General features: G+C 44.1%; 1 pseudogene; it reads left to right on the plus strand.

Annotated features, from left to right (window-relative positions):
* Positions 1-648: 648 nt before the first annotated feature.
* Positions 649-1,992, plus strand: LOC119928824 (annotated as a pseudogene).
* The last annotated feature ends 13,830 nt before the right edge of the window (positions 1,993-15,822 follow it).

Genomic DNA, 15,822 nt, shown 5'->3' on the forward strand with positions numbered 1-15,822 from the left:
AATATAACAGAATTGATAGACAGATTCCCTTCCCACAAGGAAATTAGAGTCTAGAAGGGGAGACAGACAATAATATAAGTAATTAAATTATGGATATGTATATAAGTGCTGTGGAGTTGAGGGGAGGGGTGATAAAGAGTGCAGATTCAGGTGACTCAGAAGGGAGTGGGAGAAGAGGAAATGAGGGCTTAGTCAGGGAAGCCATCTAGGAAGAGAAGCGCTTTTAATGAGGTTTTCAAGGTGGGGAGAGTTGGGTATGATGTATATGAAGTGGGAGGGAATTTCTCTTTAATGAATTTGGAGCTAGTCTGCCCCTGGCCTGACCCAAAGAAAATAGCATAATGAAATAAAAGGTAACAAAATATAGACATTTTTTAACAATAATGATAATCAAATTTAGTATTTGTTGATCACTTTCTGTGTTACAGGCACAGTGCCAAGGGCTGGGGTAGATGCAAGCCAATCAGGTTGGACACAGTCCCTCTCCCACACAGGATTCACAGCCTTAATCCCTGTTTTACAAATTAGGTAAACTGAGGCCCAGGGAATGAAATGGCTTCATCAAGGTCACACAAGAGACAAATGATGGAGTTGGGATTAGAACTTGTATGATAGAGGAACCATGGCTGGATCTTGGAGCTGGGCATTATGAGGTCTGGGTGGCTACTGCTCTTGCTTCTGGCCCCCCTTGGGGTCTGGTTTGGGTTGCAGAAAGAGGATAAAGAGCACCTGCCTAGCAAGTGTGAAGTGTGCAAGTACCTGAGCTCGGAGCCGTAGGGGGAGCTGGGTCGGAGCAGCGGATCTCAGGAAGTTCTGGAGTTGGGTCAGGTGTTGGACACTGGGAGCAGAAAGAGGCTCGCCTGGAGGAAGTGTTGGAGCACCTGTGTGACCAGATCCCAGAATACAACATCCATATCAAACTCAAGGGCAGTTTATGTTATGTCAAGGGCCAGAGCAAGACCATGACCACACTGAAGAATCTGATAAAGCGGAGGTGAAGGTGGATCTGGGGATCCGCCCCGAACTTTGGGACGAGTCCAGTGTAGAGGTGACATGCCTCAAGCAGCAGTGTGAGATGATGCCGGAATGCTTTGAGGATGTCATGGAGGATTGGTATTTTCATCTCCAGAGAGAGGCACTGCAGGAAACCTGGATGGTGAAAGATGAGGAAGAAGTGGGAGAAGAGGAAGAGAAAGAAGGAAAAGAGAACCCTGTGTACTCCCATCAAAATTCCGAACGTTTTGGAATTTTGACCTTCCACCTTACGATCCAGGGAGTCAATAGGACCTGGATTAAAATCCAGCTCTGCTGTGTGATGTTGGGCAAGTCAGTTAACTTGCCTCAAGTCAGTTAATTATGCCTCAGTTACCTTAACATGGGGATTAAGACTGTGAGCCCCATCTGGGAGAGGGACTGGGTCCAATCTGATTACCTTGTACCTACCCCAGTGCTTTGTAGAGTGTCTAGCACAGAGTAAGCATTTAACAAATGCCATTTAAAAACAAAACAAAAAACCCAAGTCCTTTTGACTAACAGGCCTGTGCTCTCTCTACTTGGCAACACTGTTTATTTGGTGCTGTACTGACTGTTCAGTTTTCTTGTTGGTCATGCACTGTATTCCTTGCATGCCCTGACAGCTTGTTTCTGGTTGAAGCTTTCCCCTTCCTCTTCACCCCATTTCCACTTCTGAGCTGAGTCTCTTTGTTCCTCAATTGGATGGAAGAAATGCACTTATTTATAAGAGGTTATTAGAGGGGGTTGAATGCACATGAATTCTGACTATCATTATGAATGAATCTTTGACAATACAAGAGCCGATTTGGTTTTCATTTCTTCAATGCTTAAATGCCTATAGATGAAGGAATCACTCTGACCAGAGTCTGTCAGCTGGCAGTGCCCGTTTCAGCTCGCAGGGATTGTCAAGGTCTTTATTTTCACTATAAATTAACATATGCAGCCATGAGGGCACAAAAGCATTTGCAGCTTCACTGACTGTTTTATACCTATTCTCAAGAGCAGAAGACCTGCCCTCCAATTTCAAGTCATCAGACTGAGGAAGCTGAGCGTTATAGAGGGGTACTCCACCACGAGAAGCAGTGTTGCCTAGTGGGAGTCAGAGGACCAGGGCTTTAATCCTGGCTCTGACACTGCTGTGTGCCTGCTGTGTGACTTTGGGCAAATCACTTGGCTTTTCTGTGCATTGGTTCCCTCATCTACAAAATGGAAATTCAATACCTGCTCTCCCTCCTACTTTGACCATGAGCCCCATGTGGGACCTGATGATATTATGTTTACCTCAGTGCTTAGTACAGTGTGTGGCACACAGTAAGCATTTAACTATTATTATTATTAGGACTGGAGCACAGGCCTGGGAGTCAGAAAATCATGGGTTCTATTCCCAGCTCCACCACTTGTCTGCTGTGTGACCTTAGGCAAGTCTCTTCACTTCTCTGTGCCTCAGTTATCTTTAAAATGGGGAATAAGACTGTGAGCCCTATGTGGGACTGTATCCAACCCAATTTTCTGGTATCAACCCCAGCGCTTAGTAAAGTGCCCAGTGTAGTGCTTAACAAATAGCATAATTATTATTATTATTACAACTATTTTAAAAAACCGAGAGGGAAAAACTGCCTTGAATTCTTCTTTCCAACCCAAAATTGCAACTAATTCTCCTATTTTCTGTCTTTTAGAAGACAGAAAACTTCAGGCATGTTTAGTTTACAGTGCCTCTGAACTTCCTTGTTGATTCCAGACCCTGAAACAGAAAACTCAGAGGGAAATTATTACATTCATGCTGTCAATCTGATTCAAGCATCCAGGAATTCCCACCAATTGCTTGATAGGCTGAGAATGTTGCAAGAACAAGTTGCCCCTGTGGGAACAAAGTGCTTTTGATGAGGTCCTATGTGAATAAAATCTAGTGGAGTCACTGAAAACGACTTTTGGAGGGTAACTATCTTTAACAGGCAAGAAACATGCATTAGCTTCTTTGATCATAGTGTGCTCACAGCTGACTCCAGAATATTGAAGTTTTTTTCATTCCACTGTTTGCATAACACTTAAGTCTCATGTTTATGCAAATGTAATTGGGCTGCTGTTTAAGTTGTGAAGAGTCAACAAACTTGCTATGACTATCTTGTCTGATGCCATCAAGTTATTTTTCCCTTTTTATTTGCATACTGTATTAAACAGTCACTGGTGAGAGGCAATAAATGAATCCAATGGTCCCCAAATTTCATTAACTATATTGCTCTTGAAAAAGAAACAGTACTCATTAGAAGAGTGAAATATTGCATGGCATTCCGGAATCAAACATCTATTTGAAGTCTTAAAACTTAATTTCTCTAAACAAACAGAGAGCAGTTAGCCCGTGAAATGGAGTCTAGTTTATTACACCCGACACTATTAAAATGTTTGAGGGGCTTGCGTGTTCTGCTTTTCTCTGACCTGGCAAAATGGAAAAAGACAGTAGAAACAGAATGGGGATGTTGCTTTATTTTCCTTTTTTGATTTCAGCTCATCCATTAACAATAAACAGGCACGTTCCCTGCCCACAGGAGCTGGCCTGGACAAGCATGTCACTTTGAAGAATGGATGAATTGGGCATGGAACGTGCCTGTTTATTGTTATATTGTGCTCTCCCAAATGCTTAATACAGTGCTCTGCACACAATAAGTGCTCAATAAACACAATTGAATGAATGAATAAATGGTCCCAGACTATGGCTTGGGGTGGAGGACCAAGCACATTCCTCTTTGATCTCTATGAGTTCTCATCCTCATCCTGCGGTCAATTTGCAAAGCAACTTTGTGGCTCAATTCTAATAGTTGGAAATGACCGTGGCATCTAACCTTTTGGACTATCACAACAATAAATGCACTTAACCTTTTCCCCCCACCTAAAAAGTGCAACTTGCCTCAACTCCAAATGGATTGAGTGCTAGGCCAGCTTTGGTTAGGCCCAGGCCATGTTGAGTTGGGCCAGACAGAACTGGGACCTAGAATTTTAGAGCACGCACGGTTTGATCTTCCATTTCTGGGATGCTTTCACCGCTCTGAGTACTGACTGGATGCTTGTTGTTGAAATTCTCTAAGTCACTAAGATATTCATGTCTCATCCTCCTCAATGAGTATGTAAGTGGAAAACTGTGAAGTACATTGCAAAGTACATTATGGTCTTCAACCTGAATCGGCAGCTATAGGTGGCTTACAGGAACTCAGGTCTTCTGATTCCCAGAACTGTGCTCTTTCCAGTGGATCAACAGCAGGGCTGAGAGGTAGAGATATGAGAGAGCAAGTGGATCACTAGCACCATAATCCATTCCTCTGTTCAATCTTCTAGTCCCAAAGTCTCATTTCAGATGACAGACTCCCTCATGATTATTCTCCTCAAAGCTCTTCCTTCAACACCCTCTCCTTCTTGTCCACCCTCTTTGCTCTTCTTTCATTAATGACAAATTCAATTCCAAACTGTTAGTGACATGGAAATTAAAAGAACTAAAAACACTGAAAATGGTTTTTTCCCCTACAATCAACTGTACAAACCAAATCATTCAGGAAGCGTGAGCACAATGGCAGAGAAAGCCCGTACCGCTTGACGTAGATGGGATAAATCTACCTCCACTTCTGGGAATGAGATCAAGGCTGCTCAGTCCATATCTGCCTGGGTGCTTCTGGTTGGGTCTGGATAATTGCATCCTGCTGCTGCTGCCTCGGCCTCAGATCCTACCTGTAGAGCAGCTCCCACTGCCGCTTCGAAGCGAACATGGAAACTCTTGGAATGTTATGCCATAATCTAGCTATAGAACTAAATTGAAATAGGTTAAACTAACAAGTCAAAATAGACAATTTAAATGGCTTGTAAATTGGAGAAGAGTGTTTTTGTGAAATTGTAGAATTGTGTTGCATTGGTGATGCATTACAAGCAAGCTCTAAGCGTTTGCCACAGAACACTCATCTTTTCTCTAAGTTTACCTCAATTAATGCATGGAGACTCTTGCAACTGGTATTCATTTGGCAAAATTTTCCTTTGAGCTAGCATGTTCGTGACCACCACCACCACTACTACTACTACCACTATTACTACCACTACTAATTGATGTATCTGTAAAGCACTAACTGTTTACAAAGTGCTGTACTAAGCGCTGGGGTAGATACAAATTGATCAGGTTGCGCATGGAGCTCAGAGTCTAAGTAGGAGGGAGAGTAGGTATTGAATCCCCATTTTGCAGAAGAGGGAGCTGAGGCACAGAGAATGCAAGGACTTGGCCAAGGTCACACAGCAGAGGTGGTAGAGTCAGAATTAGAACCCAGATCCTCTGACTCACAGGCTCATGTTTATTCTACCAGGCCAAGTTGCTTCTCAAGATATGTGTCTTTTATATCCAATCATGGCATCTTTTTCATAAAGGTTTTTCCAACTATTGACTTCTGGGGCCCAACCCCATTAAAGGGGCCAGAGTAGGCTGGTAATTTTTTTCAGTAGCATTGAGAGTCTCTCTGTAGTTGAGGAACTGGGAAACATAGGTAGCAATTTCAAATTTTGCCCTTGGGGGTAAGAGAGTTCATCGTTTTCAAGGCAGGGAAGGGAGAAGTCTTCCTAATTACTCTTTTTACCCAATGAAATTTAAATAGGAGAGCTTTGCAAAGTTTCTGAAAACTCTCCAGGCAATCAACTCTCCCATTAGCCTTTTCTCATACTGCAAAATCACTAATATGCTTGGTAGATTTCCCCTCAACACCAGTCGCTTCAGCAGGATTAAGTGAGTGTCCACTTCGAATACAGTGTACTGTTATAGGTTCCCAACCTACATGGCACTTGCACTCTAAGCAGGGGAAATGAACATAAATGTTTACAACAGTATCAAAATAGATTGAGTGGACATATACAAATTGTGAGAAGCAGTGTGGCCTAATGAAAAGTGCATGACTTGGGAGTCAGAGGACCTGGGTTCTAATTCTGGCCCTGCCACGTTATTTGCTGTATGACCTTGGGCAAGTCATTTTGTTTCTCTATGCCTCAGTTTCCTCAACTGCAAAACGGGGATTAAATAGCTGTTTCCCTCCTACTTAGGTTGTGAGCTCCATGTTGGGCAGGTCCTGTGTCCAACCTGATTAACTTGTATCTGGAATGCCCTCCCTCTGCCCATCCGCCAAGCTAGCTCTCTTCCTCCCTTCAAGGCCCTGCTGAGAGCTCACCTCCTCCAGGAGGCCTTCCCAGACTGAGCCCCTTCCTTCCTCTCCCCCTTGTCCCCCTCTCCATCCCCCCATCTTACCTCCTTCCCTTCCCCACAACACCTGTATATATGAATATATGTTTGTACATATTTATTACTCTATTTATTTATTTATTTATTTTACTTGTACATATCTATCCTATTTATTTTATTTTGTTAGTATGTTTGGTTTTGTTCTCTGTCTCCCCCTTTTAGACTGTGAGCCCACTGTTGGGTAGGGACTGTCTCTATATGTTGCCAATTTGTACTTCCCAAGCACTTAGTACAGTGCTCTGCACATAGTAAGTGCTCAATAAATACGATTGATGATGATGATGATGATATCTACTCCAGCACTTAGAACATGGCTTGACACTTAGAAAGCACTTAATAAATGCCATAATTATTATTTGTTAAGGGCTTATTCTGTGCCAAACACTCTACTAAGTGCTAGGGTAGGTATCTAGCAGATGGTTGTGATGATGGTGCTGACTTTTACCTAGTTTCTACTGGGCACTCAACAGTTCAACGACTGCTAAAGAGGATGTTAGTAATTCTTAGAGTTGTCTGAAAGGATGATGTGGCTTTGGATGCTGCAAAATAATGGGGGAAAGCCTGTTGAAGGAAGAGGGATTAAAATAGGGGGAGAGTTGTGCTCTGTCTAAGATGAAGAGGGAATTCCAAGCTAGGGGAACAGTGAGAATGAAAGTTCAGAGGTGGGAGAGTTGAAATTAAGATACGCCTAGGAGGTTATCTTGGGAGAAATACATCATCCAGTGGTATTTATTTGAGCACATACTGCGTGTAAAACATTGTACTAAATGCTTGGGAGAGTACAATGCAATAATTGGCAGGTGTGAGCCCCACCTACAAAGAGTTTACAGTCAAAAAGAGTAAATTGGAAAATAGTGGTTGGGAGAATATAGGCAAATTGGGGCTAGATGATGCCCTTGATGAGGTATCTTTGTTTTAATATGAAGGGACACAGGGACCTGGAAAAGGGTGTGAGGAGAGGTGAGGTGCAGGCCAAGTGCTTAGAGAAGCAGCTTGGCTCAGTGGAAAGAGCATGGGCTTTGGAGCCAGAGGCCATGGATCCAAATCCTATCCCTGCCACTTGTCATCTGTGTGACTTTGGGCAAGTCACTTAACTTCTATGGGACTCAGTTACCTCATCTGTAAAATGGGGATTAAGACTGTGAGCCCCACGTGGGACAACCTGATCACTTTATATCCTCCCCAACATTTAGAACAATGCTTTGCACATAGTAAGCGCTTAACAAATGCCTTCATTATTAATATTATTAAGTGATGCTTCAGGAAGATGATCTGTGCAACAGGTTGTAGTATAGATTGAATTGAGAATTGGATTAGAGAAGATTTATCCACTAAACCAAGCTGTTTCTCTAATTTAATTTAACCTAAGGCATGGGCCTGGAAATTCGAGAATTTGGATAATAATCCCAGCTCTGCCTGTTGTCTGCTCTGTGCCTTTGGGCAAGTAATTTAACTTCTCTGTGCCTCGGTTGCCTCACCTGCAAAATAGGGATCAAGGCTGTGAACCTCATGTGGGACATGGACTGTGTTCAATCTAGTTAGTTTGTATCTACCCCAGCACTTACTACAGTGCCTGGCACATAGTAAGGGCTTAAAAAATACCATAAAAAACAACAACCATGCAGGAGAGAGGTTTATACAGTAGCCTAGCCAAAGGAATACCAGATTTTGCACCAGGATGGGTGCTGTTTGGGTGGAGAGGAGTGCGTAGAGTAGAGAAATGTTTTGGAGATTTTGGCGGCCTGAAGGTGACAGTTGAATGATAGCAGAGTCGAGAATAAACCCCACGTTGTGGGTTTCTGAGATTGGGACGATGGCGGTGATGGTGCAGATTTTTGCCCTGATTCCTCTGGACACTAATCAGGATCCAGTCTGGCCTGTTCGATTCTGGATTGCAATTTACTGGCACTGCCACTTCTTTCTGTGCCATATTGCTTCCTCTACCACACCAGAGCTGCCCTGATGTTGTGGCCACCTGATATCCTCCAATTCCTTCTTTGTTCTAAACAGCTGTTTGGGGGCAGTCAGAGCTCTTACAAAACAGTGCCTTTTTTGAAATAGCTTTCAGGAAGTAAATTCCTTCTCTTATTTTCCTGGGCAGAAGTAAAGTCCTGTGGTCTCAGGTGACTGGCTCAGTCAGGAATTTTGTAGGGGGGGTTTAATTGAAATCTTCATTGTGATTTATCATTCCTGCCAAAACTAGGGCCCTTCAACACTCCCTAGCTTCCTCTTCTCCAGCATCATCTTGAGGGATTTATGGTCTGGGTTTGTCTTCTGCAAGGTAATGATATGCATTTCCATCAGTGGCCAAGCCTAGTGGAGCACCCAAAAGCCTGACAGCAGCAGTCATGCTAACTCACTCACTTTTGTGTGTTTCCTTCCTTGTCGACCTACTGTCTTCTCCACCTGGAAAGCAGTCGTGAGGGAAGATTGCTCCTTTAAGCAGCATGGCTCAGTGGAAAGAGCATGGGCTTTGGAGTCAGAGGTCATGGGTTCAAATCCCAGCTCTGCCAATTGTCAGCTGTGTGACTTTAGGCAAGTCACTTAATTTCTCTGTGCCTCAGTTACCTCATCAGTACAATGGGGATTAAAACTGTGAGCCCCTCCTGGGACAACCTGATCACCTTGTAACCTCCCCAGTGCTTAGAACAGTGCTTTGCACATAGTAAGCGCTTAACAAATGCCATCATCATCAAGACAAGGATCTGCACTCTCACCTTCTCAGTCCCATTTCATTCTACTTTCTTTCCCCTGCTCACCCCAATCACCTTTCCGGACCAAGATTCCTGCCTGTCTCCAAGTGTGGCTGCCATGAAATCTTTTGGAAGCAAATCTCTTGAAATCAAGATTTTGTCAATCTCATGGTAAAGCCAGGCTCTGCTGCCTCAAAAAGGAATGATGCTCCCACCCAAAAGCATCAGTGACGTGATACCTGGTCAAAAGTATGGCACTGTGGATCCAGAGCTTGACGGATCATTTTCTCTTTCCCAGTCCTGTTCCTCCTCCTCCCTTCCACCTTACAGATCATTCTTGCTCTCCACTGTTGGGGCCACTAGCAAACAAGATTTCTCCTGACGGATTGAACCTCCTGCCCTTGGCAATAGTGGAACTTGTTAGGCCCCTTTCCCTTATTAGCCATGTTTCCTGCACCTATTTTCTAAATAGTGAAAGCCCTTTCCTGTCAGCATCCATGGGGTAATTCACCACCATACCTGGGAATGTAACCAAATGCAGCTCAAGGGCACCATTGACCAGTGTTGGCACACTTGCATTCAGCTGGGAGTTTTCAGTCACATCTTGCTCAATTCAGCCACAAAATCTACACATAGGCATAGAATAGCCCTCTTCTCTAGTACCACTTAGGGATTACAACACTTTTGAAATGCAGTAATTAAATGCCTCCAAGTTGGAGGAAAAAAAAGGGTCAGGTTGGGATTTTAGAATTTTGGGGTTTGTTGACATACTTTTAGCAATCCAAGAGAAATAGCCACTGAAGGTGACTGACAATCTGAGATGACCATTTCAGACTTCAAGGGGCAGAGGGCAGGGTATGTCTCTGCCCATCTTTTTAGCCTTCCCTCAGCTGAAGTGTGTGACAATCGGGTAGTGGAAATGACCAACTCATGATGTTGTCTGAACCAGAGGGAATTATTTTTTCTTTCTTTATGGTATTTGTTAAGCATTATTATGTGCCAGACAGTGTTCTAAAATCTGGAGTAGATACAAGCAGCGTGGCTCAGTGGGAAAGAGCACGGGCTTGGGAGTCAGAGGTCATGGGTTCTAATCCCAGCCCCGCCACTTGTCAGCTGTGTGACTTTGGGCAAGTCACTTAACTTCTCTGTGCCTCAGTTAGCTCATCTGTAAAATGGGGATTAGGACTGTGAGCCCCACATAGGACAACCTGATCACCTTGTATCTACCCCAGTGATTAGAACAGTGTTTGGCACATAGTAAGCGCTTAACAAATATCATCATTATTATACAAGCTAATCAGGTTGGTCATGGCCCATGTTCTACATACAGCTCACAATCTTAATCCCCATTTTAAAGATGAAGTAACTGAGGCACAGAGAAGTTAAGTAATCTCCCTAAAATCTTCCCTGCTCCTCTCCAATCCCTCCCTCCTTCTCTTCAACTCTCTCACCCTTACCCACCGTCTCTCAAGAAGATCTCCCACCTTCTCTCAGAATCCATTCCCACCACCTGCGCATCTGACCTCGCTCCTTCACCCCTTATCAAAACACTTACCCCCTCCCTTCTTCCCTCCCTGACCACCATCTTCAACTGTTCACCCTGCAATGGCTTCTTCCCCTCCACTTTCAAACATGCTCATGTCACTCCTATCCTAAAAAATAAGCCCTCCCTTGTTCCCCTGGTTCCATCCACTTATCATCCCTAATACCTCCTACCATTTCCCTCCAGACTCCTTGAATGAGTTTTCTATACCTGCTGTCTCGAGTTCCTCTTCTCCCATTCTCTCCTTGACCCTATACAAACTGGCTTCTGTCCCCGTCACTCTACAGAAACTGCCCTCTCAAATGTCACAACTGATCTCCTTCTTGCCAAATCCAATGACCTCTATGACATCCTAATCCTCCTCAACCTCCTAGCTGCCTTTGACACGGATTATCATCCCCTTCTCCTGGAAACATTATCCAACCTTGGTTTCATTGACAGTGTCCTCTCCTGGTTCTCCTATCTCTCTGTCTCCTCATTCTCAGTCTCTTTTGCAGGCTGCTCCTCTACCTCTGATCCCTTAACTGTAGGAGTCCCTTAAGGTTCATTTCTGGGTTCCGTTCTATTCCCCATCTACACTCACTCCCTTGGAGAACTCATTTGCCCCCATGGCTTCAACTACCACCTTTATGTGGATGATTCCCAAGTTTACATCTCCAGCCCTGATACCTCTCCCTCTCTACAGTCTCTAATGTCCTCCTGCCTTCAAGACATCTCTACTGAGATGTCCTACCGTCACCTCAAACTTAACATGTCCAAAATAGAACTCCTTATCTTCGCACTCAAACCCTGACTTTCTCATCACTGTAGACAGCATCGCCATCCTTCCTCTGTCACAAGCCAATAACTTTGGTATTGTACTTGACTCATCTCCCTTATTCAACACACATTTTCAGTCCATCACTAAATCCTGTTGGCTCAACTTTCCCAATATCACTAAAATCCAACCTTTCCACTCCATTCAAACTGCTACCACATTAATCCAAGCATTTATTCTATCCCACCTTAATCACTGTATAAGCCTCCTTGCTGACCACCCTTCCTCCTGTTTCTCCCACCCCAGGCCATATGTCATTCATTCATTCTATCATATTTTGAGCACTTAATGTGTGCAGAGCACTGTACTAAGCACTTAGGAAGTACAAATAGGCAACATACAGGGACAATCCATACCCAACAACATGCTCACAGTCTAGAAAGGGGAGACAGACAACAAAACAAATAGACAGGTGCCAATACCATCAGAATAAATAGGATTATAGCTATATACACATCATCAGTGAAATAAATATGTATAAATATACACAAGTGCTGTGGTGAGGGGAAGGGGGTAGGGCAGAGGGAGAGAATGGGGGTGATGGGGACAGGGGAGGAGCAGAGGAAAAGGGGGGCTCAATCTGGAAACGCCTCCTGGAGAAAAATGATCCAAGTAGCAGAATGACCTTCCTGCAGGGGTTCCTCAAGGGTCGGGTCTTGGTCCCCTTCTGTTCTCCATCTATACTCACTCCCTTGGTGAATTCATTCACTCCTATGGCTTCAACTATCATCTTACATTGATGACACCCAAATCTACATCTCCACCCCTGTTCTCTCTCCCTCTCTCCAGGCTCATATCTCCTCCTGTCTTCAGGACATTTCCACCTGGGTGTCTGCCCACCACCGAAAGCTCAACATATCCAAGACTGAACTCCTTATCTTCCCTCCCAAACCCTGTCCTCTCCCTGATCTTCTCATCACTGTGGATGGCACTACTATCTTTCCTGTCTCACAAGCCCGCAACCTTGGTGTCATCCTTAACTCCACACTTTCATTCACCCCACACATCCAATCCATCACCAAAACCTGCCGGTCTCACCTCCACAACATCGCCAAGATCCACCCTTTCCTCTCCATCCAAAACGCTACTTTGCTCGTTCAATCTCTCATCCTATCCTGACTGGATTACTGCATCAGCCTCCTTTCTGATCTCCCCTCCTCCTGTCTCTCCCCACTTCAGTCTGTACTTCATTCTGCTGCCCGGATTATCTTTGTACAGAAACGCTCTGGACATGTCACTCCCCTCCTCAAAACTCTCCGTGGTTCCCTATCAATCTTCACATGAAGCAAAAACTCCCCACTCTTGGCTTCAAAGCTCTCCATCAACTCGCCCCCTCCTACCTCACCTCCCTTCCCTCCTTCTACAGCCCAGCCTACACATTCCACTCCTCTGCTGCTAACCTCCTCACTGTGCCTCATTCTCACCTGACTTGCCCTCCACCCCTGGCCCACTTCCTACCCCTGGCCTGGAATGCCCTCCCTCCACACATCCACCAAACTAGCTCTTTTCCTCCTTTCAAAGTCCTACTGAGAGCTCACCTCCTCCAGGAGGCCTTCCAAGACTGGGCCCCCCTCTTTTCCTCTCTTCCTCCTCCCCTCCCCATCATCCCTTCCCTCCCTCTGCCCTACACCCTTCCCCTCCCCACAGCACTTGTGTATATTTGTACATATTTATTACTCTATTTTATTAATGATGTATATAGCCATAATTCTATTTATTCTGATGGCATTGACACCTGTCTACTTGCTTTGTTTTGTTGTCTGTCTCCCCCTTCTAGACTGTGAGCCCATTTTTGGGTAGGGACCATCTCTGTATGTTGCTGATTTGTACTTCCCAGGCATTTAGTACAGTGCTCTGCACATACTAAGCACTTTATAAATACAATGGAATGAATGAATGAATATATGTAATTTGTTTCTGTTATTTATTTTGTCTTTCATTTCTTTTGTCCATTGCCCATGATTTGTGTAAGAAAGTGGAAAATGTTCTGAGGATCCTTTCTAATTCACATTGAATGTCAAAGGCAAAATTGATTTTCAGTTGATCAAAATGAGTGAGGCTACAGGGTATCTGCTTGCTTTCGAGATAGTCTATTTGGGACATGGACTGCCCCCATTCTCCTCACCTGTCAGGTTATAATGTGTGCCACTGGGCATAAGAAAAGTAGATGAGAGAGCATAGATGGCTCAACACAAACCTCCCTGACTAATGCTAAAAACACTCAAACACTTGCCCTCTGTGATAAATCTTCACTTCCCCATCTAAGCCTTCAATTCTCTGCTTGGATGTCCTGCTGACACCTCAACCATAACATGCTCAAAATAGAACTCCTCATCTTCTCCACCCAAGCCCTGTTTTCCCCCAATTTTCCATCACCATAGACAGCACCATCATTCTCCCTGTCTCACAAGCTCATAACCTTGGCATTATCCTTAAGTCATCTCTCATTAAATAATAAATGTGGTATTTGTTAAGCACTTACTATGTGTCAGGCACTGTACTAAGCTCTGGGGTTGATACAAGAAAGTCAGGGTGGACATATGCCCTGTCCCTCATGGGGCTCACAGTCTCAATCCCCATTAGACAGAGGAGGCAACTGAGGCACAGAGGAGTTAAATGATTTGCCCAAGGTCACATGGCAGACAAGTGGCAGAGCTGGGTTTAGAACCCATGACTTTCTGTTTCCAGGGTCATGCTCTTATAGAGAAGCAGCATGGCGTAATGGAGACATTATGCCATGCTACTTCTCTATTAAACTCACATATTTAATCTGCCACAGAATCCTGTCTTTTCAACCTTCACAACATTGCTAAAATTTACCCTTTCCTTTCCACTGCTACTACACTGGTGCAAGGATTTATCCTATTCTCTGTTGACTACTGCATCAACCTCACTTTTGACCTCCTTGCCTCCCGTCTGTCCCCTTTCCAGTCCATTTGTCACTCTGCCGCCTGGATGAGTTTTCTAGAAAAACTTTCAGTCCATATTTCCCCACTCCTTGAGAACTTCTAGTGGTTTCCCATCCACCTCTGCATCAAACGCAAACTCCTTACCATCAGCTGTAAAGCACTTTCACCTTGCTCCCACTTACCTTACCTCACTGATTTCTGAATACTACCCAGCACATTCATTTCACTTCTCTAATGCCAACCTACTCAATGTGCTTCAGTCTCATCTATCTCACTTATATCCCCTTTCTCACATCCTGCTTCTGGCTTGAAACTCCTTCCTCCTTCATATCCTACATACCACCACTCTCTCCACATTTAAAACCATATTAAAACCACATTTCCTCCAAGAGGCTTTCCCTCTCTCCCTTCTGGATCACCCTTGTACTTGGATTTGTACCCTTTATTCATCCCACCTTCAGCCCCAGAGCACTTATGTACATATCTGTACATAACCACCTCTCCTTCTAGATGGCAAGTTCCTTGTGGGCAGGGAACAAGTTCACTAACTCTGTTCTAGTGTACTCTCTGAAGCACTTTGTACAATGCTCTGCACACAATAAGTGCTCAGTAAATACAATTGATTGACCATCAGTGTCGCCTAAGCACTTGGTTCGGTTCTCCTTAAAAACTCTAAAAATCATCTCCAGCCCCAACCAGCCCCACAGCACTTAAATGCCTGTTCATCTGTAATTTATTTTAATATCTGCCTCTCCTTCTAGACTCTTAAGCTCCTTGAGGGTAGAGATCTTCTTTACCTACTCTCTCATACTATACTCTCCTAAGTGCTCAGTACAGTCCTCTATGCTCTATAAGTACCATTGATAGACTGATTGATTGACGTCATACCATCCTCATTCTTAACCACGTGCATCTGATCAATGTTCGTCTGGGTTGGCAAATAGCAAGCAAAGGTTTTCTACTCTATTTTCAGGGGATCATATTCATGAGTTTCTCAGTGTCACCCTCACCCCTGTATACGATCTCACAGTTGTCCTGCCTTTGAACCAAAGGACAATTCTACAAGCACTGTTCAGTTTGTGACCTTTCTGTAATCATTTGGAAATGGAATCTGAACAAACAGAGCTAAAGGATATAATTCAGGTCTCAAATGAAGGAGGGATGAGGCTGTAGTTACACTCCTTGCCTGGGGCAGCTTAAGGAATGGCCCAGAGAAGTGTACAAAGAGAGACTGTTGGTCCCCTCCCCCTCCTCCCATGCCCGAGTTACTAAAGAGGATATATTTTATTATTTGGTTAAAGGTGGTAAAAGCCTCTGAAGTGACATTTTTGAGTCTGTTCTGTCCAAACATACCAGTTTCTCCTTTCCCACTGGCTCTTCTCCAGACTCTTGGCTGAACTGATGTTATTTTCCGTGTCAGAATGAAATGCCAAAATGTGAAGGGCAGAGGAATCCAATTTTTCCTGGTGCATGGATGAGCTTGTAGTATATTAATCAGATTTCCTGTCAACTGAAAAAAATGCAGTGCTGCCAGAGATTTAAGGTTCAAGCTAGGTGGTGGAGAAATGTCTACTATTAGTTCCATTTTTAGG

This window comes from Tachyglossus aculeatus, chromosome 5, assembly GCF_015852505.1.
Source record: "Tachyglossus aculeatus isolate mTacAcu1 chromosome 5, mTacAcu1.pri, whole genome shotgun sequence".
NCBI classification, from domain to species: domain Eukaryota; kingdom Metazoa; phylum Chordata; class Mammalia; order Monotremata; family Tachyglossidae; genus Tachyglossus; species Tachyglossus aculeatus.